The sequence below is a fragment of the Dama dama genome, chromosome 10 (assembly GCF_033118175.1).
Source record: "Dama dama isolate Ldn47 chromosome 10, ASM3311817v1, whole genome shotgun sequence".
Lineage (NCBI taxonomy): Eukaryota > Metazoa > Chordata > Mammalia > Artiodactyla > Cervidae > Dama > Dama dama.
Window position 1 is genome coordinate 2465007 of NC_083690.1, and position 27247 is coordinate 2492253.

The 27247-nt window shown below is 50.8% G+C and overlaps 1 long non-coding RNA gene and 1 pseudogene across 1 annotated transcript; both read left to right on the forward strand.

Moving 5' to 3' along the window:
* Positions 1-27247, forward strand: LOC133063303 (uncharacterized). Its single transcript, XR_009694382.1, has 3 exons — positions 1-131; positions 24931-25220; positions 26497-27247. It is a non-coding gene; the product is annotated as an uncharacterized LOC133063303 (long non-coding RNA).
* LOC133064119 (U6 spliceosomal RNA) lies at positions 10891-10965 on the forward strand (annotated as a pseudogene).

Below are 27247 nucleotides of genomic sequence, written 5' to 3' on the forward strand. Positions count from 1 at the left end.
CCGGAACGGAGGTGGCATCGTCACCTGTCAGGCTCAGGTGTTCCCTTGGCCTGGCTTCTCAGCCTCCTGTTAAGTTATGGCAGGTGACCTCTGAGGTGGCCGGGCATCCCCAGCCTCCCACGGCGGCATTGGTGAGTGAGACCGTCCGCCCGAATCTGTGAAAAAAGGAGAAATGTTGAAGACTAACGACAGAGCCGTCAGGGTGCCTCTGCCCAACCCATATTCCCCCTCTCAGGTTCCCCACCTAAGGTCCCACCTTTCAGGTCCCCTCCTCAAGTCCCTCCTTAGGTCCCGCCACCTCAGGTCACCCCTGTCAGATCCTCCCAAGTCCTCACCCCAGGTCCCCCGTCTCAGGTCTCCCCCTTGAGCTTCCCCCGTCAGGTATCACCCTCAGGTCTCCCCCTCAGGCCCTCCCTCTCAGGTTCCCCCCCCTCAGGTCTCCCCTTCAGGTCCACCCATCTCAGGCTCCCCCCCTCAGGTCTCCCCCTCAGGTCCTCCTCAGGTCCCCCCCTCAAGTCTCCCCCTCAGGTTCCCCCCACCTCAGGTCTCCCCCTCAGGTACTCCCTTTCAGTTTCCTCCCTCAGGTCTCCCCCTCAGGTCCCCCGTCAGGTGCCCCCCTCGGATTCCCCCCTCAGGTCCTCCCGCTAGGGTCCACTCCTCTCAGGTTCCCCAACTCAGATCCCCTTTCAGGTACGCCCCTCAGGTCCACCCCCTTAGGTTCCCCCTCTCAGGTACCCCAACTCAGTTTGCCCCTCTAGGGTCTTCCCCCTCAGGTATCCCCTTCAGGTCCCTTCTGTCAAGTTCACCCTCTTAAGCCCTACCACCTCAGATCCCCCCTCCGTCAGGTTCTCCCCCTCAAGTCCACCCCTCTCAGGTCTCCCCACGCAGGTACCCCCTCTTAGGTCCTCCCTCAGGTCTCCCCCATCACGTCCCCACCCATCAGGTCCCCCCTTCTCAGGTCAGCCCCTCCTGTCAGGTACTCCCCCTCAGCTCCCCCCTCAGTTCCCCCCTCAAGACTCCTCACCTAGGTCCCCTCTCAAGGGACACCCTTCCTCCTAAAGAGCTGTTCTGGACACCTGAGTGAGCCATGTGATTATCGTTTCAGGTGAGTTTTGAGGTGTGCCATGGAACTGGACACCAGGAAGTTTTTGTAAAACTAACAGGCTGGGCAGACAGGCGACAGGGAACAAAGCTTGTCTTCCATCATGACTCAGTAAGGACTTGGGCACTGTCCTGATGGCCTGTGGTTTGGACAGCAAGTAAGCCAGGATTGTAGGGAGTGGGAGGGGTGTGTTGAAGACAAACTCCGGTGAATCAAGGCACAGCAAAGGAGCCGACCATTGGCACAGCTGTAAAGCCTGGTCTCCTGGGATCTACATCCAGTCTTGCCCCACCACTGTCTCTATTGGGAATGGTTGTGGGGTCTGGGGGTGGAGGCCAGGGGTGCTGCTCAACACCCATGGGGGTGGGGGTCCACCACCGCCCTATGATGGTGAGTCCCTGAGGCCTTGAGGCCCCTCTCCTTGTTTCTCCACAGCCTCTCCCTCCTCGAGCCCCCTGGCCTGGTCCTGGGCAGGGCCTGGGTTGTGCAGATGGCCAAGTCCTACTTTTGTCCATCCCTAATGGGCAAATGCACCAATGGCAGCACATGGCAAGAGGTGCTCCCTGTGGTATCCGAAGACCCTGAGAGGTTCTTGGGCTGAGGTCTGTGGAGCTAGGTCTTTGGAACTGGATCTCAGAGGAAGATCCCAGCAGCCCTGCCAAGACACAGTTTCATGTTGCATTTCACCTGAATCCCAAAAAGGCAGCTCCCGAAGTCCTGTTGCTGTGTGGTGGTGTCAGGCAGTTCCATCTTCAGCTGGCTGGCTCACCTATGTCCCCTGCCTGGCCTTTGCCACTAGGTGGAGCCACAGGCCTATCCAATTGCTTCCCCACGTTGCAAACACGGGACCTGCCTTTCAAATTTAGCGTCAGGACTCCTCAACTTTCCTAAATTTTTCAAGTTTCTGTTACATGGTGACATCTAGGGGTATTTAGAAACAAAAATAGAGCAGCTGTTACACTTAGGACTTTCACTTAAAACCAGTGATGATAAATCCAGTGCATGTAAACATCACAATTTAAAGAAAAACAGCTTTATTTTCCCATCGTTGGCACAGATCCCTTAGAAGAGCTGGGTTCTAACTACATAGCCAACTGAAGTTCTTTCTGTTGTTCTGTCCACATTGATTTGCTGCCTTTTGATTCTTTTTGTTGAAAGATAAGGAAGGTCAGACATAAAATATTTAATGTAATTTTATGAGGATAAACGAGCTTGTAGGCGCCTGGTTTGTAATCAAGGTTACTCTGCCCCGTCAGTCTTGCTGAGGCTCAGATATTCAGGATTCTCAGAGGACAAAGTCTGTGTTAGAGATTGTGGGTGATTGTGAGGGTCCCAGTCCTTTCAGCTTTTGGGGTCTGAGGAGAGACTGGGCTGCTGTGATTACGGGGGCATCTTGCTACTTAAAAAAAGGTAATTAATAGACTTTAACTTTTTTTAGAGCACTTTTAGGCTTACAGAAAAACAAAGTAGAAAGGATGGTGTCCCTGGGTGCCCCCTGCCCTTCGCATCCCCTATCGCTAGCCTTTACTCATTATAGTTATGAACCAACGCTAGCACTGTGTTAGGTAGCATCCTCTTTCTGCAGCAGGTCCCCTGTCATGTGTGGTCCTTGCATCTCCTGGGCTCCTCTGGAATAGAGTCTTTGACTTAGTTTTGACAGTCTTGACCATTCCAAGGTGTGTTGGTCAGGGATTTTGCAGGATGCCCCTCAACTGGGGTTTGTTGGATGTTTTTCTCTTGGTTTGGCAAGGAGATGGTGACTGCTTCTCGGATCATGACCTTTCTGTATATCCTGCTTCCTTCCCCTGAGATTGAGAGGGCCTGGAGGCACAGAACAGGGTCCTTCCTGTCCTCAAAGGGAGAAGGAGGGAGAAAGGGGCAAGTCTTGAGGGGATGGCAGTCGGGGCCAGGAGAGCACGCGGTGTTGGAGAGGCAGCAACAACAAAGCAGGGCTGAGGAGACGGCCTGACACCCTTAAGCACCTGGTGGAGCATCTGGTGGGAGCACCTGGTGAGGAGCCCTGCAGCGCCTCCCGCCTGAGGCCTCATTTCAGGGAGAGCGAAGACTTTGTTTGGTGAGGGGCTCCTTGGTCACAGTGGTTGGGCTCAGTCTGGGGAGCACATGTTCTCACAGCTCAGTTCCCTGGATCCAGTGGGCAAACAGCCTGCTCTCTCCCTGCGGGGCTTGGTCTCAGGTGAGCTAGTAGGATTGTGAGTTCAGGCTGCCGTCTCTTCAGAACACCCTTTAGCTTTTCTGGGAGTTCTCACTCTGGCCTCGGGGCCTTGAGCTACTGCGAAAGCAGGTGAAGCCTGCTTTGCCCTTCAGGGTCCATGTGTGGATTTGAGGCCCTCCATTGTGTTAGTCATGGGTGACCAGCTCCTGCTGAGGGGCTGGAGGCTCCATGGGGAGCAGGCAGGAGAGGGTGAGAGGGAGTGTGGGTGTGCACACAGAGGAAGCGTTCACTGCGGGGGCTGGCAGACACTCTGGGCTGAGTGGGTTGGGCTGGATTGGGAGGTGGGGGCGCCCCTGAAGGTCGTCCCTGTCGCCTTCCCAGTGCTTGGGGTGGGAGTGGCCTGGAATCACATGGCCAGCTGGTCCTTACCCCTCACTGTGCTGGTGACAACTGGTTTGTGGAAAAGCCTGTTTCCTCCCTATAAAAAGTGCCTTTGGTTCCATTCTTCACTGACACATCCTTACTGAGTGAGGATGCTGAGTGAGGATCAAGGCTCCTGTCTTTTCATAAATGTTTTTAGTGAGTCTCTGTTTCCCATTGTCACTCAGACACAGCTGATGGGCAGTTTTTCTATTTGTAGGACGAGCTTAGGCAGCCCCCTGCCCTGGACATCCGGATGTGGTTGAAGAGGTTCTTGCTGCCTTTGACAGACAGTCTCTTGACTGACCCCTTTTTTCAGTTGGCTCACAGCTTCTTCCAGACCCTCTACCTGTATGCACCCCCTTGCCCCATGGCCTCCCCATCTGAGGAGAATTGATAGCATTTAAAGCAGAAACACAACCAGCCCTACCCCCAGAAGTTGAACTTTTTGTCATTTATCTTCAGAAAAGCACACCAAATGTTGAGTGTGGGTCACCTGGATTGCTTCAGCTGTGGGTGAACAGCCAGAAGTTCCCATTTCATTATCCACACGCCTCCTTTGTCCCTCCCTAATGGGGGTCAGAGGTGCTTTGATTGTGCATGATGGAGACCACCCCATTTCATTGCTTGAAAAACTCAGAGCTGTGTGTGTAAGAAACAGAGGGAGCGGGGCTTCCCTCCTGGTCCAGTGGTTAAGAATCTGCCTTGCACGCAGAGGACACCTCGGGAATATCCCACATGCCACAGGGCAACTAAACCTGTGGGCCACAGCTATTGAGCCCACACTCTAGAGCCCGAGCTCTGCAACAAGAGAAGCCACTGTGATGAGAAGCCTGTGCACCACAACTGGAGAATAGCCCCTGCCCGCTGCAACTAGAGAAAGCCTATGCAGAGTGGTGAAGGCACAGCACAACCAAAAACAAACAAAAAAGAAACAGTTAAGAGAAAGGAAAGCAGGATGGCCCTCTGCTGCCTTGCTCCCATGAATCTGGGAGTTGGACTGACGTTTGTTCTGACTGACGTTTCCGGAATGGGCCTTATTTTGGAGCCAGACTGCTGGGGTTGACACTCTGCTGTTGTCCCTTCCCACTTGTGTGGCTTCAGCTTCTCTGTGCCATGGTTTCTTCCCTTGTGAACTGAGGTTAACCCCACAGGATGTGAAGATTAGATAAATTAATACATGAAAAGGGCTCGTGGTCAGTGCTTTGTAAATGTGAGCCCAAGGTGATTTTGATGGTGGTGGGGATGATGATGATGATGGTTTTGGTTATGATAATGGTATTAGTGGTGGTGGGGATGATGGTGGTGATCGTGATGGTAGTTTTGGTGAGGCTGGTGATGGTAGTGGTGATGATGATGGTGTTTGTGATGATGGTGGTTTCTGTGATGATGGTCATGGTGATGATGGTGGTGATTTTGGTAATGGACCTCGCAGCTTTGACTGGATCTACTGCTAACTGCTGGGACCCAGCTCGAGGATGCCAGACCCCATCCCATAGATCTAGTTCTAGCTCCACTCTTTCCAGCCACTTGACTTTGACTGTGGAGACATGTGGGACTGTAGTGTAATGACATTTTATTTCATCTCTTTACAGAAATGTTTCTTATATTAGAAAAGAAACATGTATATAGGAATATAGTAGATCTCATGTAAAAACAAATAAGATATGTGTAAACTCAGATGTCAAAACATAATTTAGAGGATTATGAAAGGACTCACTGCTTGGTCATATTTTGGTCTTTTCTGGTGCCTCAGTACATACTGAATTGACAAAATATTTGGGTCACAGACATTTCCAAGCGCAGGTCTTATGTAGGAACTTATGAATGCTTGTGCCTGTATTTTTTTTGGAAAAGGAGGGGAATTTATTCATTTTATTCCCAGTGGAAAAAACTCTGACATATCAGGACAGAATTCTTGCCTTTTGTTATTGTTGCAAAACTTTATCAAGTACTCTGAACACAACCGTGGTTTCACTGGAAGAGTAAAGCCTGGAGAGATGGGGTGCTGGAGGTGAGTGGGGGCGGGGGTGGTACATGTGAGCCACTCAGCAGCATTGGTGTAGCCAGGGTTCTAGGAAGCAGCCCGCTGAAGGGTTTCTGTCACAGTATTCTTGTGACCTGTACTTGAGCATCGTGGACCAGGGGCCACTGGCCCAGCCTGGAGGGGAGGCTTTGGCGCGTCTGGCCACCCCCGTCCTTGGCTCTGTCGGTGGCTTCCTGGAGTGAGGACCCAACACCGTTTGTCTCCTCTGCTCCCCAGTAGGCTCCCAGGTTGCCGGGCGGGGGAGCCCCACTCCGCTCTTGATTCCTTCATTCAATGTATGTTCTAATCAGCCACATGTGGGAGATCAAACAGCCCTTAAAGGATCTGCTGTACCTGGCCTTGGAGGGAAAAGCAGATGGCCCACACAGCAGCGACTCTTGCTGACCCAGGGGACTTCGTTGGTGCTGGGTGACAGGGCGAACATGCGTGGTTAAGGGCTATGATGGGGATCAGGATATGCCATGCCAAAAATATAGCACCTTGGGGACTTCCCTGGTAGTCCAGTGTAAGACTCTGCGCTTCCAATGCAGGGCGCTGGGGTTTGATCCCTGGTCAGGGAACTAGATCCTACATGGCAGCAACTAAAGATACTGTATGCAGCAACTAGCACCCAGTGAAACCAAATAAATTTTTAAAATTTAAATAAAAAATTTTAAAATTTAAATAAAAAATTTAAAAGACTTAAAAGAATTAAAATAGCATTAACAGAGCAAAACAGTACAAAATACAGCACCTTGATGTGAGGTTTATTTTGAGCTGAAGGCATTCAAGAATCAACAGATGCAGAAAGAGGACTTTTTGGAGTGTCCCTCATCTGACTAAGAGCGGCTTCTGGGAAGTCAGGCAGTGGTAAATTCCTTCTGTGGGGGGTCTGCTCCCAGGGGACACTGGGAATAAGTTCTATCCCAAGTCCCTTCTAGGGGACATTATCACATACTTTCTTACGTTTCAATTATTCTCTTAAAACCCATTTGTCTTTGCTGAAGAGATTTGCTTTTCCTGTAAGAAGGCTTTTCTCCTGGCTCCCTTTCCCCTATTAAGTTAGGTATATAAGCATCTAATTGAAACCATTTACAGAGCCAGCTACTCTTCTGGGCTCCCATGTGCATACAGATGAACTTGTTCTGTTAATCTGTTGTCAGTTCAGTCCACACACCGTGGTTACTACCCTACAGCCTCCTTCACCACAGAGGCTCCCTGACTTGGCCAGATCTGGGGGTGGGGTGAGGCGATGGGGGTAGAGGGGGCTGGAGCCGGGACTGAGGAGCCCCGTGCCCTCCCTCTGTCCCCGCTCCGCTTGTGTGAGATATGCACAGAAACTCACCAGCGAGTGGGAAGGTCAGACAGGTGATGGCTTTTCATCAGAAACACTGTCAGGTGGGAAGGTGAGTGAGAGGAGAGGTCCCAGCGAAGGCAGATGGGGATTACAGAGAAGGGAGGGGTGCTCTTTCTACAAGGCGGGTGATTTGTCGTGGTCTGGGGGACTTCACATATCGGAAAATTGAAAAAAAAAAAAGTTAGTTTTTCCTCTAATTTAACCTGTGTCCCTGGGCTCAGAGAGAACCGCCAGTCTGTCAACTCCATTGCCTGGGTCACGGGGAGCCAGGGGGCTTCGGGCAGCTCTGGTGACCTCTGCTCTCAGGAGGGGCAGGCAGCCACCCTTGCGCAGGACGCCTGCATCTCCCCCTGGAGGCCACATCCTAACCAGGCACAGATGCCATTGGGCCAAGGTTTGCTGAGATGACTTAGAATGGTTTTTTTTTTTTCTCTTAAATTTGTTAATTATTTTTGACTGTTCTGGGTCTTTGTTCTGCACGCGGGCTTTCTCTAGTTGTGGAGAGTGGGGGCTTCCCATTGCGGTGGCTTCTCTTGTAAGGGAGCACGAGCTCAGTAGCTGTGGCTTGCGAGCTCTATAGCTTGGCCTCATAATTGTGGTGCGTGGGCTTAGCTGCCCCTTGGCAGTTGGGCTCTTCCAGGACAAGTGTCAAACCTGCATCCCCTACGTCGGCAGGTGGATTCTTAACCCCTGGACCACCAGGGGAGTCCCAACTTAGAATGTTTATCATTGATAACCTTCTGTTGAGGTTGCAAGTATGAGAGGTCATACCCGTGTTTTCTTGTAGGTACAGGATAACGTAGTTTCTTAATTTCAGGGAACTCCTTTAAATTAACCTGGTTTTCCAGGGTGAGACACTAGAGAACGAAAGAGAGTTAAGATGAGAAGGGCTTTAGCACAGCTCTCTAGCAGCGCATGTGCTCGGAGCACATCTGTTGAGAATTATGTGGGCCCTGCTTTTGTGGAAATGAATCCGAATTGCCTGTTTATCAAAGGAGGAAAACTAAGGGGATACTGAGCCCATGGCACAGGGAATGGAATGGATGTGGTAGCACAGCTTTGAAGTGGCAGAAGAATGTCACTACTGTAAGCTTAGTGATGGCATCTGGTATCGCTACGTGTTTTCTGGCTTTTTCTGATGAATTTTGGTTCTTCAAGCCCTCTCTGGGATTGAAGGTGGCAGTGGGCTTGGGTTTTAGTGATGTGGAAGCCCTGACTGCTGTCTTGTGTTATGTGGCTTGAGGTGTTAACCTGGCCTCTGGGTCAGTCCTTCTGCCCTGGGATAACTGGGGATCCATCTCTTCCTAGGAGAAAACAAAATATTAAATATATTGGATGATGATGTCCTTTGATAAAAGATCCTTAAGAAGGGAACACCCAGGAAGGAGATCATTAAAGGCTGAGATAATCCCCTCTGTTTCCAAACGCTGACCAAAGGCCATAGCCTGTGCACTGGAGGGCCCTGCGAGCCTCATGGAGTAGTAGGACCCCACATGCCCCAGACTCCTGCGTGCAGGGTTACAGAAAGATGAGTGGAAATAGGAGAAAGACAAACAACCCAGTTCAAAAATGCACCGATAGGGGCTTCCCTGGTGGTCCAGTGGTTGGAACTCTGTACTCCCAATGTGAGGGGCATGGGTTCAATCCCTAGACAGGGAACAAAGATATTGCCTGCTGCACATTGTGGCCTAAATAAAGTTTTTTTTTTGGCCATGCCTTGTGGTATGTGGGGTCTTAGTTCCCCAACCAGGTATTGAACTTGCATCCTTCTGCAGTGGAAGTGCAGATTCACAAGTACTTCCCCAGAGAAGATAAGTGGATGGGCAACAAGGACATAAACAAATGCTTGACAGAATGCAAATCTGAGCCACCATGAGATCCCACTCACCCCTTCTCTGGTGGTTATAATAAAATAAAAATGCAAAATAACAAGTGCTGGCAAGGATGTGGAGAAATTGGGACTCTTGTGCATGGCTGATGGGGATGTAAAACGGTGTAGCAGCTGTGGGAAACAGTCGGAGTTTCCACGGAAGGTTAAGCACAGTCACCAGGTGACCCAGCAACTCCACTTCTGGGTATATACCCAAGAGAATTGAAAATGGGCACCTGAACAGATACCTGCCTGCCCATGGTTTTTCCTGCAGTCACAGCAGCTGTGAGGTAGAAACAGCCTGGGTCCATTGATGGATGGTGGATAATTGGAGTGAAGTTATCCATACAAGGGGTGTCATCCAGCTGTGAAAAGGAGTGAAGCACCCACACACTACAGTGTGGACGGACTTCAAAACCACTGTTCTAAGTGAATGAGAACAGACAGAAAGGGCCACGTACCTGACATGTGTTCACTTTGTGTGAAACATCCAGAACAGGCAAACTGAGAGACAGGAAACAGATTAGGACTTCCCTGGTGGTACGGTGGATAGGAATCTGCCAGCCAGTGCAGGGGACACAGGTTCGATCTCTGATCTGGGAAGATCCCACATGTCTTAGGGTGACTGAGCACGCACGCCACAACTGCTGAACCCGCTCGCCACCACTAGAGAAAGGAATACCCAGCACAACCAAAAGTAAATAAGTAAATAAAATTATAAAAAAAGAAACCAGATTAGGGGCTGGGGTGGGGTGGGGAGTGAGTGCTAATGGGTGCAGAGTTTCCTTTTGGGGTGATGGAAATGTCTGGAACTAGACAGGTGTGATGTTTGCACAAGGGAGCTACTAGTTAGACTCCTTCCCCGTCTGTCTGAGTGAGGACGGCGTGCGGGGGATGTTGTCAGGGTGCAAGTGTGTTGTGCTGAAAGGCTGCATCTCCATCAGCCCTCCCCAGAGGGTTTCCCCGAGCAGAAGGCTGTAAACTGGGCTCCCTGGCTGGAGGAGGGTGTTTCCCTTGGTGGCAGCGAGGGGCATGGAAGTCCAGGACCGCGCTACAGCCCAATGGCCTCCCACGTGGCCGGTTCTCTCGGCAGAGTCAGCTGCGGCAAGTTTTGTGTGGTGGTTAGACATCTTCCCGGCAGAATCCCCAGAGAATTCTAAATTTCAGTTGCACTCTCTAAATTTTCATTAAGAGCTTTCACCCAGAGAAAATGATGGATTAGATTTTATCATTGGAAAGAAGCCAGATAAAATTAGCTGCCTTTTAGTCCCCAAGGCATCCCCCTCACTCCCTGCTTTTCTTTAAAGTCTCTGCTTTTCTCTCTTGGTTCCCAGGAAACAGGTGCCTGCGGATGTTTATTCGTTGAAAATACTGATGTTCGAGGCTCCCTTTGAGCCTCTCTGCTTTTGTTCCTTCAGTGATTTTGCTTTTACTCTGAGCTCCTCAAGTCTGGGACAGCTTTGGGCCTTGGGCTCTGCATTGGAGAGTGTGTGGTTTCTTTCTTCTCCTCAGTAAAGTTTGTTTGTTGTTAGAACTTTATAGCTGTAAGCTATAGAATATTTTTGCTGCACAAAAGAAATTAATCTGATTCCTTGTCTGTCTTTTCTTTTCTCTCCCGAATTCTCCTTCTTGGCAAAGGTAACCTGTGTCTCATCCATCAAAGTGCAGTTAGGAGTTTGCCTCCCAACAGCCACTTTTAGCAAAGCTAGCTTCTGAGAGGTGACTGTCTTCTGTTACCATGTGTGGATGGTGAATTGTGAAAACAGCTGTTATTTCTTCCTACATCAGTACAAGGAAGACAGATTATTCTGCACAAAAACACAGGCTTAGATCAGTCTGGAGAAGCTGAAACCATCAGGGAAGCCCCGCAAGGCGGTTGTTGGTTACAGGGGGTGAGGACATTGGAGTTATTCATGCGGGTGTGGGTTCCTTTAAATTCCACGTGCTTTTGGCTTCTTTAGCACATGCACTAAAACTGGAACAATACAGAGATTAGCATGGCCCCTGCCCAAGGATGGGGATTCCTAGGTGGCTCAGTGGTAAAGAATCCACCTGCCAATACAAGAGACGCAGGAGACAAAGGCTTGATTCCTGGGTTGGGAAGATCACTGGAGAAGGAAATGGCAGCCTGCTCCAGTGTTCTTGCTGGGGAAAATTCTATAGACAGTGGAGCCTGGCAGGCTACATTCTGTGGGGTCACAAAGAGTCAGACACAACTGAACACATAGTGTGTTTGTGTGTATGTCCGCGTGTGCACATGCTCAAGGATAACATGCAAATAAATGCATGAAGCATCTATATCTTTTCATGATTGTTAAGTCAGTTTTTCCAGAAGAGTGACTTTTCAGATGGGTTCCCTGCCCCCATCTCTAGGTGACTGTCTCAGAACTCTGAGACAATATGGCTTGAAAGAAAAGTCACATTAAATTTTATGTTATGGTTTGCATTTGGAAAATTTTCTAAGAGTAAAACTTATTTTTATTTCACACTACTAACTCTGGATCAGAAAGTATGACAGAGTCTTCCTGGCTATTAAGGCTGTGTGGAATACACATTCTAAGAGGGTGACCTTTGGGGCAGGGAGAGACAAGTATGGATGGGACTTTCTCTGACGAGCACCAGGGCGCTTTAGAGCTGCGGCGTTTCCCTTTCACCGTGTTCTTGCAGTTCTGTTACTTGCCACTAGATGCATGTGAGTGCCCTTCAGGACTGCAGTCATTTGGCTGATGAATCTATTCCTGGCAATCAATAGATAGGTATAAATTCCACGTGGAGTTCAGCAGAGACGTTGAGCAGGTTTCAGATGCCTTGCCCCACGTGTCCCAGCATCTTAAATTAATCATCTGGGAAAAGGAGATTTTTGTGCTGTGTTGAGATGCAGGCGGATCCCAGTGTGTGTTCCCTGGAGCCTGGGAGGAACCTGGGGTCGGGCACTGAGGTGAGAAGGACCCGTTCATACACGAAGGGCTTTCCCGGTGAAAACCTTTGATCCTCTTCCTGTGGTGCCAGTCCTGGTCTCAACACCCACCAAAGCATTCCTTCTGCCTCCTGCCCCTAAATTTTAATATCATCCCAAAGGTGTTCTCCTGGCAGCTGAAAGGAAGGTTTCACAGACAGTTTTATTGGTTTCTCGATGATTCTGAAACCCTTAGGAATGTTCTTGAGACCGTGGTTTCAGGGCTCAATAAATCACTAAAACTGGGGGCCTAAGACAACACTGGTTCTCTCACAGGCTGGAACTGGAATCAGAGATGGCGGTGTCTCGGGGCCATGCCCCCTCTGGAGGCTAATGGGGCTGCAGCAGAGATCCTTCCAGGCTTGCCCAGCTCCTGGGGCACCAGGTGTCCCTGACCTGAGGCCATGTCTCTCCAGCCTCTGCCCCCATCTTCATGTGGTTTCTTCTCTGTTGGGATGCCAGTCACTGGATTTAGAGCCATCCTGATCCAGGATGATCTCACCTTAAAGCTTCTTAATTCCATCTGCGAGGATCCCATTTCTGTAGTGCCATAATCTGATAATCAGGCTGTGTTTTACAGTTTTCTGTAGCTGTGACTTTTTGACATCTTAAGGAACCTAGCTTCTAGACCCTGCCCCACCTCCTTATCCGCCCCACACACTGTGCCAACGTTCCCCCTGCCCTTGGTCACCCAGGACCCAAGGACCAGACAACTGGGGACAGCCCCAGAGCCCCTGGCCCCCGGGACTGAGAAAGGCTCTCCTAGGCCTCCCCTGGCTCCTGTTCCCACTCTTGTGCGTCCCCGTGGCCCTGCACATGTGGCTCCATCTCTGGGGCCCATGAATTTGATAAACTTGGCTTTCCCCAGATCTTCTTCTGTGGCCACACCTGACCGACCGTCTCATGAGAGAGTATGCAACAGCCTGGGCACGAATCATGGTGGCCATGGGTATTTGGGGACACTCTTCAGCCCCCTGTGTGGACTGCACACATGTGTACGTCAGTATTGAACCAGCAGGTCTGGCCACTGTCCCCCTCCCTTGATGTACCCTGGGACTGGGGGGCTGGTCACCTGAGGGGCTGACCCTGTCCCAAGGCTGAGGCCCCAGGAGCTTCCATCTGGGCTCTGAGGTGCTGCTGACTCAGTGCATTTCAGATAAGCAGGAAGTTCCTGGGAGGAAAACCACAAGCTTTATTTTTATTTAATTCCAGATTTTCTGTGGTTTTTGGAGATGGCCTTTAAAGATTTGTGTTTGATTTTTATCTCAAAGAGAATGCAGAAAAGCCCATGGGTCGGGGTCCAGAGAAAACACACACTGAGAAGAGAAGCGGCGAGCTTGCACCAGGCAGCTGTGGGGGCAGGATGGGCCTGGGGGACAACCCCCTGGAGGCGGAGTGGCGGCGAGGCTGGCGCTGCTGCCCGAGCCCCTGCCTGGCTGCGCAGGTCAGTCCCACAGGCCGGCGGGCTCAGTGGGCCATTGGGTTTTGGGGGAGGTCTCTTTCATTGTCACTGGCCCGGAAAGCACACCAGGCTTTCCCCCTGTCTGGCCATTGTGAGGGTGACTGTGCCTCAGGGATCCTGCTCGATGTTGTGGGGGAACAACTGGAGGATGGAGGCTTCCCAGAAAACACTGTGGGGGCATCCCTTTGGGGCAGGTCAGGGGGCCGGGGCGAGAGAGAGGGCCTTCGCCCCGGGCTGGTGCGGTGCCACTGCTCTGGCTGCAGCCCTGGGAGGGAGCAGCTTGCTGGATAGCAGGCCTCCCAAACCACCCTGAGAGCAGCACTCTCGCCTGGGGCTCCGAGTCCCTCAGGCCTTCCCGTTGCGGCCGCCCTCTCCACCTCTGGATCCTGGGAGAGTCTCTGTGCCAAGGGAGGGTCACCAAGTTCTTAGGGAAAAATCAAAGCAAATTGACCATAAAACTCATCTGTGCTTTAGGGAATTTGGATGGGGAGACACTTTGATAGATTGGTGCAGCCCAAGCCCACCACAGTGGACCCCATGCTGCCCTGGGAGGCATGTGGGCCTGGAGGACAGGCCAGCATGCAGACATGTTCGTCTCCTCTGAATTTGGGGACCTTCAGCTTTTGAAGAATGGGGGCCCTAGCCTTGGGGGACCCAAATTTGGGTCTGTCTGATGTTGCCTCAGGACAGGGGGTTCACGCGTGTGCCTCTGTGAAGGATGGCTGCCTGGCACCGCCCATCAGGAGGCTGTGGTTTCCACGTGGCTTGTTTCTGGCCATGTGGACTCCAAAGGTCTTACTTCTCTTTGGAGTCTCCGTTCGTTCATTCATTCAATGTCCTATTTCCTGCTCCTGCCCCAGTGTGTGGGCCTTGGCCAGTGGGAGCCCCCCTTCCTTTCTGGATGACAGGTGTACAAGCTCTGCTGTCCCCATCCCACTCTGAGGAGCCCGGGGCCCTCCAGTGGGAGGTGGACTCTGGAGGAGCTCAGGGACAGGGGAAGGTGCGCACACGCGTTTGTCCGTGCACCTCTGTCTGTAGCCACTTGGATTGAAGCTGAGTTCGTGCCCACGTGCCTCTGATTGTGTCCAATTCCACAGCCTCGCTCTGGTTGCTGCCTCTGTGTGGGACACGTGCCCTCAACACGGAGTCCCAGTCCCGCCACTCAGAGCACTTGTCTCTGTTCCTCCGCTCTGTGGCGTCCGTCCCTGGTGAGGACCTGCCTTGTCGCCTCGCCTGGAGAGGACAGAGCTGGTCTGGAATAAGTGAATAAGGAGGCGGGAAGGACCCACACAGTGAGGGTACCCCTGCCCCCACCACGGGGACTTCGGCTCCACTGCCATCTGCTCTGGACAGAGTCACGTCACCTGCCTCAGTTTCCTTCTCTTGAGAATTGGGGTAACAGTGATGCCTGGCTTATTGGAAGAAGGTCATTTATGTAACGATGGACGCAGGCCTGGTGAGCCCTTGAAGCTGGGGTGTGTGCTTGTGCACGTGTTGTACATGTGTTTCTGTGTGTACGTGTGTCTGTGTGTGTGCACGTCGGCAAGGCTCAGGCAGTGATGTGCAGAAGCAGGGCCAGGTGCGCCAGCTCAGCGCCTGTCCTTGCACTTGTGCCTGAGGTGGGGCCCTGCCTGGCTTCTTAGGCCAGTGGCTGCCCCGCCGACCCCCAGCCTCTCTCAGTGGACACAGCTCTGCTCAGGAGCGCCGGTCACCTGGGGTGGCTCTGCAGGTGGACACCGCGGCCACTGGGCTTTCTGCCGGATGCTTTGTCACTGTCCCCTCGGCTTTCTGGTCTGGACCCCAGCCCCTCCAGCGGCCCTGAGTGCACAGACCCCATCCTTCTGCCACGAGCCGCACTTCCTGTCTGCCGCCGCCTGTCCCTGCTCACCCCTCCCAACTGCTCCAGGCCCGGCTGGGCCCATTTCTTGTTTCCTTTTGGGGGCCCCCTGTGCACCCCGATTAGCATTTGAAAGAGCCCACATTTGCACTTAACAAGCCCGAGGTGGTTTCTGGCTGCAGCGAGGCCGAGTCTGCATCCTGTGACAGGGACAGACTCAGGAGGGGCGGTCTCAGCCCCTGGGCTCCCTGTCTGGCTGATGGGTCCCTCAGATGTTTGCACCTTGGACTCGGGCCTGTTTGCTTTCAGGGTCTATTCCTTTCCCAGGGCTGCCTAAAAATGCCACAGGTTTGGGGGCTCGCGTCCCATCACAGTCTGGAGATCAGAGGTCAGATCAGGCCACTCTCTGTGGCTCCGGGGAGGCTCTTGCTGTCTCATCCACCTTCTAGGGCTGTCCATGGCCCTTGGTGTTGGTCTCGTCTTCCCAGCGCTCTGGCTGTGTCTCTCCTCCTGTTGCAGGAAGGAAGACCCCTGAGAGTGGGCGCTTGTCTAACCTTGGTGAATGAATTGTACGAGGAGACCGCATGCTGGCAAAGCCAGAGACTCTATTGGGAAGGGGCGCCTGGGCCCAGGAGCGCTGCTTGGAAGCATGGTGCCCAGTCTCTCCAGGTTGTCTGTCCAGTCATCCTGACTCAGGGTGCTTCCTGGTGGTGCACGCGTCGCTCAGCCAAGGTGGACTCCAGAGAGGAGGACTCTGGGAGGTTGTAGGACCTGTGAGCTGGTGTCTTCTCTCTTCTTCTGACCTTTCCCAAATTATTCCGTTTGGTGGTAACTCGTTAGTTTCGTGTTCCATACCAGGATTTCCTGCTGTAAGAGAACTCTCACAGGTTGTTTCTATCTTGCCTGGCCAGGATGGGTGGTTTCAGTCTGTGTTTTCCATAACACTCCTCCTGTAAGGCCTCCAGTCTTAGGGGATCAGGGCTGCCCTCCTCCAGGGGGGCCTCATCCTCTGCATTCATTGGCAGGTGGATTCTTTACCATTGTGCCACCTGGGAGGCCCCAGGGTGGGGTGGCTCATCTGAAGGCCCCATTTCCAGACAAGGTCACTTTCTGAGATGCTGGGGTCAGGATGTCAGCACCTACTTTGGGGGACACAGTTCAGCCCATAGCAGAGTGCCAGTTATATTGTATTTGAAGGTATCAGTGTTATTTATGTTTTAAAGTATTTAATTTTTAGGGATATGCATTGAAACATGAGCTCTGTGTTCCAGTGCTCCCAGGTCCTCCCTAAGAAATGGTTGCCCCCCTGCTTCTCTGTGTCTTGGGTGTTTCGTGTGCGCAGAGCCCTCCACACACACCCCCTCTGCACCTTCTGTGGGTGGTTGACTCCACCTGCATGGTCCGTCTTGTGGACGTAATTTAGTGACATTAAAAGTTAGTAACACAGTCTGGACACAACAGAGAATATCTTTGTAGAAGCTGTACTCACAGGTACAAGTGTGACCCAGGTTCCTGCAGGGGAGTGCCAGGTCACAGAGGGTGGGTATTTGTAATTCAGTTCTCTAACTTTTTATTGTGTAATGATCTCACATCTAGAGGAAAGTTGCAAAAACAGTATGGTGAATTCTGCATTCCTTTCTCCCAGCTCACCCAAAAGTCATTGTTTCCTGTGTTTGTCTTCAGAGATTAAGTTGCATTATGGTGCCCGCCCCCGACATATTCCAGGGGTGTGTTTCCTGACACAAGGTGTTCATTCTCCTGCAACTGAAGCACAAGACAAACTCAGGATGTTAACCTCAAACAACACTAGGTGTTCTCGAAACCGAAGTTTGTACTCACACTTCTTTAATTGTCCCATAATGACTTTTGCACAGTTGTTGGATTAATTCTCAAGTGTTTCATCTCCTTGGTTTCTGAGGTTGATGGGGAGGGAGGTATGTATTGGTTATTTTGTGTGGATAGAAAACTCTGGATTTCTGTGTGTTAATTTCATGTCTTTGGGAACTCACTTATCGTTTGAGTCTGTTTTCCCCATTGATTCTTTAGGGCTAAGCCTGCTGTCCAATGCAGCTGTCACCTGCAGCTGTTGAATTTTTTTTTGTAATATTTATTTATTTGCCTGTGTCAGGTCTTAGTTGTGGCATGTGGGATCTTTCATTGTGACACATGGACCCTAGTGGTGGAGTGCGGGCTCCAGAGCAGTTGGTCTTAGTTGCCCCACAGCATGTGGGATCTTAGTTCCTCAACCAGGGGTTGAACCTATGTCCACTGCATGGCAAAGCAGATTCTTAACCACTGGACCACCAGGGAAGTACCTCTGGTTGTTGAATTTTGATGCAAAAGCACTAACTGAAAGATTGGCCATCAGAATACAACTCTGCTTGAGGAAAAGAGTAGTCATGTATGAATTTGTTTTCCCCAGTAGTCATCTATGGATGTGAGAGTTGGACAATAAAGAAAGCTGAGTGCCAAAGAATTGATGCTTTTGAACTGTGGAGTTGGAGAAGACTCTTGAGAGTCCCTTGGACTGCAAGGAAATCAAACCAGTCAGTCCTAAGGGAAGTCAGTCCTGAATATTCATTGGAAGGACTGATGCTGAAGCTGAAACTCCAGTACTCTGGCCACCTGATGTGAAGATCTGACTCATTGGAAAAGACCCTGATGCTGGGAAAGATTGAAGGCAGGAGGAGAAGGGGATGACAGAGGATGAGATGGTTGGATGGCATCACCGACTCGATGGACATGAGTTTGAGTAAACTCTGGGAGTTGGTGATGGACAGGGAGGCCTGGTGTGCTGCAGTCCATGGGGTTGTAAAGAATCGGACATGACTGAGCGACTGAACTAAACTAAACAACCAAGGCGGATTTTTCCCAAGACTCCAAAGTTGCTTCACTATCAGAAATTCTGTATAGAAAATTAACTTTTATCAGGGCTTTAAGAAAATACTTACCTAACTCTTTTGGCTGCGCTGGGTTTCCGTATGGTGCGCGGGCTCAGAAGTTACAGTGCCCAGGCTATTTGTGACATGTGGGGTCTAGTTCCCTGACCAGGGATCGAACATGGGCTCCCTGCACTGGGGGCTTGGAGTCTTAGCCATTGGACCACCAGGCAAGTCCCTGTCAGTGCTTTTTTTTGCACCTATGGGTGCAAAATTTTCTCCTGAAATGTATCTATATAGTGAAATTTCTATATCAAATTTCTGATAGTGTGGCAACTTTGTGGAGTATTGGGATAAATCCCCCTTGGTGTGGTGTCTTATTTTCCTCATATAGTGTTGTATTCTGATGGCCGATGTTTCGGTTAGTGCTTTCGTATCAGTATTAGTAAGTGATGCTGGTTTGTAAATATCTTCTTTCATACTGTCCTTATTGTGGTTAGGTTACCAATTTTCTTCTTGCATTAGAAAAAGAATATAAAAGTTATGACCTCATTTCCACATTGTGGGATAATTTGTAAAGCTTTAAGACCATCAGATAATCACAATCGTGTGATAACTTACCTAGAGCCAGACATCCTGGAATGTGAAGTCACGTGGGCCTTAGAAAGCATCACTATGAACAAAGCTAGTGGATGTGATGGAATTCCAGTTGAGCTATTTCAAATCCTGAAAGATGATGCTGTGAAAGTGCTGCAGTCAATATGCCAGCAAATTTGGAAAACTCAGCAGTGGCCACAGGACTGGAAAAGGTCAGTTTTCATTCCAATCCCTAAGAAAGGCAATCCCAAAGAATGCTCAAACTACCACACAATTGCACTCATCTCACACGCTAGTAAGGTAATGCTCAAAATTCTCCAAGCCAGGCTTCAGCAATATGTGAACCGAGAACTTCCAGATGTTCAAGCTGGTTTTAGAAAAGGCAGAGGAACCAGAGATCAAATTGCCAATATCTGCTGGATCATTGAAAAAGCAAGAGATTTCCAAAAAAACATCTATTTCTGCTTTATTGACTATGCCAAAGCCTTTGACTGTGTGGATCACAATAAACTGTGGAAAATTCCCATCTGAAGGAGATGGGAATATCAGACCACCTGACCTGCCTCTTGAGAAACCTGTATACAGGTCAGGAAGCAACAGTTAGAACTGGACATGGAACAACAGACTGGTTCCAAATAGGAAAAGGAGTACGTCAAGGCTGTATATTGTCACCCTGCTTATTTAACTTATATGCAGAGTACATCATGAGAAACGCTGGGCTGGAAGAAGCACAAGCTGGAATCAAGATTGCCGGGAGAAATATCAATAATCTCAGATATGCAGATGACACCACCCTTATGGCAGAAAGTGAAGAGGAACTAAAAAGCCTCTTGATGAAAGTGAAAGAGGAGAGTGAAAAAGTTGGCTTAAAGCTTAACATTCAGAAAACTAAGATCATGGCATCTGGTCCCATCACCTCATGGGAAGTAGATGGGGAGATAGTGGAAACAGTGTTACACTTTATTTTTTGGGGCTCCAAAATCACTGCAGATGGTGATTGCAGCCATGAAATTAAAAGACGCTTACTCCTTGGAAGGAAAGTTATGACCAACCTAGATAGCATATTACAAAGCAGAGACATTACTTTGCCAACAAAGGTCCGTCTGGTCAAGGCTATGGTTTTTCCAATGGTCGTGTATGGATGTGAGAGTTGGGCTGTGAAGAAAGCTGAGTGCTGAAAAATTGATGCTTATGGTGTTGGAGAAGACTCTTGAGAGTCCCTTGGACTGCAAGGATATCCAACCAGTTCATCCTGAAGGAGATAAGTCCTGGGTGTTCATTGGAAGGACTGATGCTGAAGCTGAAACTCCAATACTTTGGCCACCTCATGCGACGAGTTGACTCGGAAAAGACCCTGATGCTGAGAGGGATTGGGGGCAGGAGGAGAAGGGAACGACAGAGGATGAGATGGCTGGATGCCATCACCGACTCGATGGGCATGAGTTTGAATAAACTCTGGGAGTTTGTGATGGACAGGGAGGCCTGGCGCGCTGCAATTCATGGGGTCGCAAAGAGTCGGACAGGACTGAGCGACTGAACTGAACTGAACTGAATTGAGCTGAAGACCATCTGGCCCTTAAAGATTTGGTAGAATTTATCTGTGAAATGATCTAGGCCTAATTTTTTGGGAAGGTAGGGTGGATTGGGGTGGTTTATGGTAACCTTTTTTTTCCATGGAAATAGGTCTGAGTTTTCCATCTCTAACAGTGTCAGTTTTGATGTGTATTTCCCCAGGACATTTCCTGTTTCTTCTATGGACTCATTTGTAGAGCCTGATGCAAAGTGGCCTCTTTTCATGATTTCTATCATTTCAATGATCATTTGCCCTTATTACTTATTTTGTATATTTGACTTTCTCCTCTTTTCTCAATTAAGTTAACTAATAGATGACATATTCTGTTAATTTAAAAATTAGGATTTTGGTTTACTAATCATGACTGTGCTTTTCTGTTTTTTACTCTGTCATGTCTGTTCTCATTTTTTAGTATTTCCTTTCATATGCTCTTTATTGATTTACTTAGATCTTTTTCTAAGCTTTTTTGGGTTGGGAATTTAACTTGTTTTCATATTTTTAAATAAAAATGTTTAATACTGCGAATTGTCCTACGATCAGTGCTTTAAATGTATTTCGAAGATTTTGGTATGTAGTGTTTTCACATTATTACCTTGTTAGAAATTCTGTAATTTTAACTGTTTTTGCCCACTCATCCAGGAGTTAGCAGTTAAAAAAAAATTTCCACATGAAAGTCTTTTTCTGTCTTCTTTTTGATACTTCATAACTTGTGGCCCTATTGCATTATGGTCAGTTTTGTAACATTTCCATGTGGCGAAATTCAATTTCTATGGCTGTGTAACAGATGTCCACAGCTCGGCTTGAGTCACACCTTTTTACCATCATCTCTGGGCTCCGTGGGTGGGAGTCCCTGCCCAGCTCGCTGGCCCAGACCCATGGGGCCGAGGGCCGTGCATGTGCTCACTCGGGGGGCCGTGCTCCTTGTGTGGGGGCATCTCGACCTGCTCAGGTGGGAGCCTGGAGCCGGTGGGCCATGGGGTCAGAGAGCCGCAGCACTTGCGCGTCCTCTCGCAGCCCCCGCACACTCAGGGCCAGAGCAACTGGAGGGAGAAGTGAGCGGTTCAGAGGTGGCGCCTGAGCACGGTCGTCCCGAGCACGGGGTGGGGGCGGGTGGGGTTGGGGGGGTGGTGGTGAGGGGCTCAGCTGTGAGCTCCGGGGTGAGGGGGGAGAACTCCAGGGGGCGGGTGGGTACTTCCAGGCCTGGGTCGGGTGACTCACCTGTGCTGACCAGGTATCGGGCTGGTTCCCAGGGGCCACACGGAAGTGGACGCCAACGAGGGAGCGGGGCCCAGGGCTTCACGCTGGGGGCTCAGCTGTGCTAGGGGGTGCTTAGGTTGGGGTGCCGTGCTTAGGTTGCTTAGCCATGCTTAGGTTGGGGTGGCGGCAAGGCTGGAGGGGAGAGTGGGGGAGGGAGTGGGAGGCTGGGGGCAGGGAAGCAGGTGAGGGTTGGTGGTGGGTGTGGCCTGTGGGGGGTCTCTGGCAGTGGTGTGTGCTGGGGTAGGGGGGCCTGGACTGTCTGGGGTCTTCTAGGTTGGGAGGCTGTTGGAGTGGGGTCGAGTTGGGGTCAGACCCCCAGCAGGTTTGGCTGCCCTCCAGCGGCCGAGTCCTGACCACTGGGCCGCCCAGGGCTTCCTTGCGGTCCTGTCTGGAGGTGTCTCCATAGGACAGAGACTGGAGACAGGGCCCCAGCGTCAGAGGCGGCAGCGGGCCCTGCCACCACAGCTGGCTTCAGCGCAGAAGAGGTTTGAGTCAGGGTTGTGGGGAAACAGCCAAGGGGAGGCGGGCTCCTCTCCTGTGTGAGCAGGACCAGGAAACACATCTGTGTGCTCTTCATTATTTGTTATTTTCCCTTGGCCTTTCCTCACTGGCAGAATCTAAGACCTGTGTGAAATAGGTTAGATTAGATTAGTGGTTTGAGAACCTCCATGGGGGATGTCCAGGCTGCTTCACCTCAGTTCTACCCAGTGTTTGCACGATGCGGGGCCGCGAGCAGAGAGGCCTGTGTCCCTCGGTCCAGCTCTGCCCTTGAGCTCTGCCTACGGGCGCTGGACATCGGTCTGAGTGAGGCCAAGGTCCGGAGCCACAGGCCGGTCGAGGCAGCTCTAGGGGACGCCCTGTGGCCACCACACAGGCTCTCGGCTCATGAGTGTGAAAATCACCATGAAGCTGTCAAAATAGTGGTGGAAAGAGGTGTGGGGAGGCCGCTTAGACCAGACCTGGTCAGTTGGGGGGTGGGTCTCGGGGCCCAGTGCTAGCGTCTCACCTCCAGAGGTCAGCATGACAGTCCCAGGGGTCCTGCCAACATAGCGACGCTCTCTTGGGGTGCCCCTTCCTGGGAGCTGTTGGCAGGGAGTGGCGGGCCAGCCTCACTTTGGCTGAACCTGGACTTGGGGGGTTCACATGGGGGTGAAGCCCCTTCAGACCCAGCCTCCGAGGGGCAGGGGCATCTGCAGGCCCACCTTGGGCCTGACCACAGCTCAGCACTCGGCCCTGGGGAGCGGGGTTGGCTCCTGGACTGGGGCCCCTGCCCTGGGGAGGAGACCCTGATGTGACTCTGTGTGGGATGTGGTGCTTGTCTGCCAGCGTCTCCCACTTGGCACTGGTAGCCATCCTGCCTTCTCTGGACTGTCTGCCCCCTCCCACCCTGCCCCAGCTCCTCCAAACAGAGTGGTCAGCTCCAAGCTGACCGCTGTGTGGTTCTCCCCACTGAGGGGTGGTGGCTGTGGGTGTGTTGACACCCTTTGTCAGGCTCAGGAACTTCTCATCCCAATTTGCTGAGAAGTGGTTGCTGTTGATTGTGAATAGATACTGAATTTTGTCTGATGTTTTTTCCGCCTCTGTTGATAGGATTGTATGGTTTCTCTTATTTGGTCTTTTAATTGATTTTTGAGTTTTGAAGCAGCTATTCCTGGGCGGAGCCCACTTGGTCGCTGGCTTGTTTTCTATGTTGTGAGGGGTGATGGTCTCTGATTTTCTTATTTGTCCTTTCTTAATTTTGTTTGGATAAAGTTGATCTGGGAAGTGTTCCCTCCTTTTCTACTTTCTGGAAGAGATCGGGTAGGACTGTTGTTATTTCTTCCTTAAATGTTTGAAGAATCTGCCTGCAATGCAGGAGACCCAGGTTTGATTCCTGGGTGAAGAAGATCCCCTGGAGAAGGAAATGGCTACGCACTCCAGTATTCTTGCCTGGAGAATCCCATGGACAGAGGAGCCTGATGGGCTACAATCCATGGGGTCGCAGAGAGTTGGACACGACTGAGCGACTAAACCACCACCACTAGAATTTCACCAGTAAAATCACTTGGGCCTGGGCATTTCTCTTTTGTAGTTTTAACTACAAATTCAGCCTCCTCACAGTTATAGGACTATTCAGTACCTGTTACATTTGAGTAGGTTTGGTTGTTTGTGGTTTGGGGGGATTTGGTTCATTTCATCTAAATTATCAAAGGAGAGGTGTTCCTGTGTCTGACTTGAGTGTGTCCAGTGAGGCTGGGGCCACGTATGTGCCCCCAGGGCTGACCGGAGAAGTCAGAGGAAGCCCGGGGAGGGAGTGCCCCCTCACCCCTGCACTTGGGAGGGGGGGCTGGCTGTGCTGGTGTCCTGGGGCTGCTAAGTCAGATCCCCACAGCCCGGACTGCTGAAGTCAGGTGACATCCCCCGTGTGCCGTCTCCTCTTGGGGTGAGGACCCTGGTCCCAGCCTCATTTCCTCTTAAATCATCACACCAGAAAGCTCCTATTCCAAGGTTATGTTCTGAAGTTCTGGGTAGATGTAAATTTTTGGAGACACTATTCAACTCAACATTCAAAAAACTAAGATCTTGGCATCTGGTCCCATCACTTCATAGCAAATAGATGGAGAAAAAGTGGCAATAGTGACAGATTTTATTTTCTTGGGCTCCAAAATCACTATGGATGGTGACTGCAGCTATGAAATTAAGAGATGCTACTCTTTGGAAGGAAAGCTATGACAAAACTAAACAGTGTATTAAAAAGCAGAGACATCACTTTTCTGACAAAGGTCCATGTAGTTGAAGGGGGTGACAGAGGATGAGATGGTTAGATGGCATCTCTGACTCAGTGGAGATGGTGAGGGACAGGGAAGCCAGGCTTGCTGCAGTCCGTGGGGTTGCAAAGTCGGACATTACTTAGCAACTGAACAACAACAAACTCGACCTGCTACTGCCGACCTATAGGCCCTCCCTGGTGGAGTTGATCCCCCTGTGTGGGGACTGAGGAGCAGGGAACCCCAGGCCTGGGGGGGGTGAGGGACACGCTGTGGTGGACCCGGGACGGCCTCTTGGGCGGACCTGTGTGCTAAAGCCCCGGGGCTGTGGTTGGCAAGGGGCGTGCTTGTGGCACTGGGTTGGAAGCACCTGGGGGAGGTTGGGACCGCTGGGTCTGGGTAGTCGTCTGGGGGTGTTGGCTGGGCCTGGTCCCCCAGGACAGTGCATGAGCTCTGAACATGCCGTCCACTCCACTGGATGTGACAGTAAAAGGCCTCGGGGGCCACAGTGCCCGGTGGAGATGGACAGACGGGACAGAGGGATGGCCCGGCCGGCCGCTTGCTGGGCGCCAGCCCCTGCAGCTGCACGCGGCCTCAATGGACTGAGGGGCTTTGATGGGGACACAGTTGGCCCCTGATAACTCGCTAATGGCGCTTCGTATTTTTTCGTCTAGAAGAATTGTGTGAGTGTGAAGACTGCAGGGAAATGGAGGCCACTTGATGAAGAGCCTTGAGCCCACCCCTTAAAGGAACAAGGCGCGTTTCTCCCAAGGCCCTGACAGCTGGCTCCTCCAGCTCCAGCCCAGCGTATTGAGATGCAAATGCGTGCCTGGCGGGAGCGCAGCTGCTGGCTGGCACTGAGGCCCTCACCCCAGGTGCAGCCCCTCCGAGCCAGCCGGGGCTGCCACGCGCAAGACCCTTCCAGGACAAATGGAATCGTGGCAGCACGCAGGGGGAGAGGCAGGTGAGAGGCATCATCTGGTTCTGCCGGCTCTGTGTCACCGCTTTCCTGACTTTCAGCCCCAAAGCGAGGTGTCTGTGCAGGTGGATGAGGGAGGCTTTGTGAATCTGCTCTGGTCCTCAGGGCTCAGGGGAGAGGGAGGAAGGGCTCTCTGGGGCTTTTGAGTCTCTCGAAACAGGTTTACAAACTCAGGGAACAAAGCCCTTCGACAGTGGGCAACCAACAAAGGGAAAATGTTTCGGTCAGAACACAAGAGAGGTGCTTGGGGACCCTACCCAGAGTCAAGTGGGCACACACGGTTTGGGAAAAGACAAACACCCAGCTCCAGACTCTTATAATGATTGCAGCCTAAAGGGTCTGACTGTATGACGAAAACAGATTTTTCTGTAGAAAACATTTTAACTGTGGATTGGAACACATATGGAAGTTCACAAAATGTGAGCTCAGAAAATGTTCACAAACAGAATGTGGGTGTAACTGCCCCAGGGGGTGCCCCCCAGTGTTACCTGTATTGGCCTGCTCACCCACAGGGGTTGAGGCATACGTGAAATCACGTGACAGAATTCGAGTGCAGTCAGTTGTCCCATCGGGTGGGTGCCGGGCCCATGTCTATTTCTTCTCTCCTGAGAGGTGTCTGGGTCCTTAGTGATCCATCGGTGCTGCTGTGACCTCTTGTGCACGCCTGTAGTGCACAGGGGCCTCTGTATACACTTCTGTTGTGATGCCTCAGACACGGCACTGCTGGGTCCTGGTGTGTACAGCGTCCGCTTTAGTAGATGTCACCAATGTCCAGTGGGGACCAATGCTTCCACTTCTCTGTGGCTTCACCAACACCTGGCATTGAAAATCTTATTTATTTTAGTCTGCTGTAGTGATGTTTCAGGGTTTCTTACTTGACTGAGGGATAAGTGGTGGTATGCTGGAGCTGGCTTGACCGCCACGCGAGACTGACCATGCTCACTGCTTCCAAGCTCTGTGCTGAGTAATCTGGTGAGAGTATTTAATCATGGAAATTTAAAAATACTACAAATCAGGGCTTTATCCACAGAGTCAGTCATAATTTACATAAAACAAAATGCACCTATGTTAAGTGTACAGCTTGATGGTTTCTGAGAAACCCTGAAGTACCTACCCTGCAATTAAGACATAGAACATTTCCAGCTCATGTAAATACTCCCTTGTTCCACTTCCCAGTCAGCCCCTCCCCAGCCCGCCCCCCTGGGGTTAACACCTGATCTGTCCTCTGTCCCCATAGTTGAGACTTTTTCCCTCCCTATAGCCCTGTATAAGGGGACAACAGAGGATGAGATGGTTGATGGCATCACCTGACTCGATGGACATGAGTTCGACGAAGCTTTATGAGTTGGTGATGGACAGGGAAGCCTGGCATGCTGCAGTCCATGGGGTCACAGAGAGTAAGACATGACTGAGTAACTGAACTGATAGCCTTGTATACATGGAATTATACAATGTGTATTCCTTTGTGTATTCCAATGTGTATTAGCTCAGCATGGTTTTGAGGTCCAAGTTCGTAGCAATAATTTGATCTGTTTATTGCTAAGAATTATTAGTTGTGTGTCGACCACACTGTGGGCTCACCCGCTTGCCTGCTGATGGACCCCTGGGCTGCCCCCAGCTCTGCGGTTGTTATGAATGAGTCTTCTGAGGACCTGCTTACAGGGCTCTGTGTTCTCACACCCAGGAGAGGAACGGCTGGGCCATGTGGTAGTGCATATTTAATAAACTGTTTTTCATGTGGTTGTACATTTTTTATATTCTGACCAGTAGTGTGTGTTTCCTCTTCCTCTATTTTATTAAAGTTTGTGTAGGATGATATTTTTTTCATTAAATGTTGGATAGATATACTAATCAGGCCATCTTGGTCTGAAGTTTTGTGAGAAGATTTTAAATTAAGAATTCCATTTTTTAAATTGTTATGGAACTGTTAGTGTTTTCTCTTTCTTTGTGAGTCAGTTTTAGTAACGTGTACTTTCATGGAATTCTTTTTCACTTCACCTGGGATATAAAGT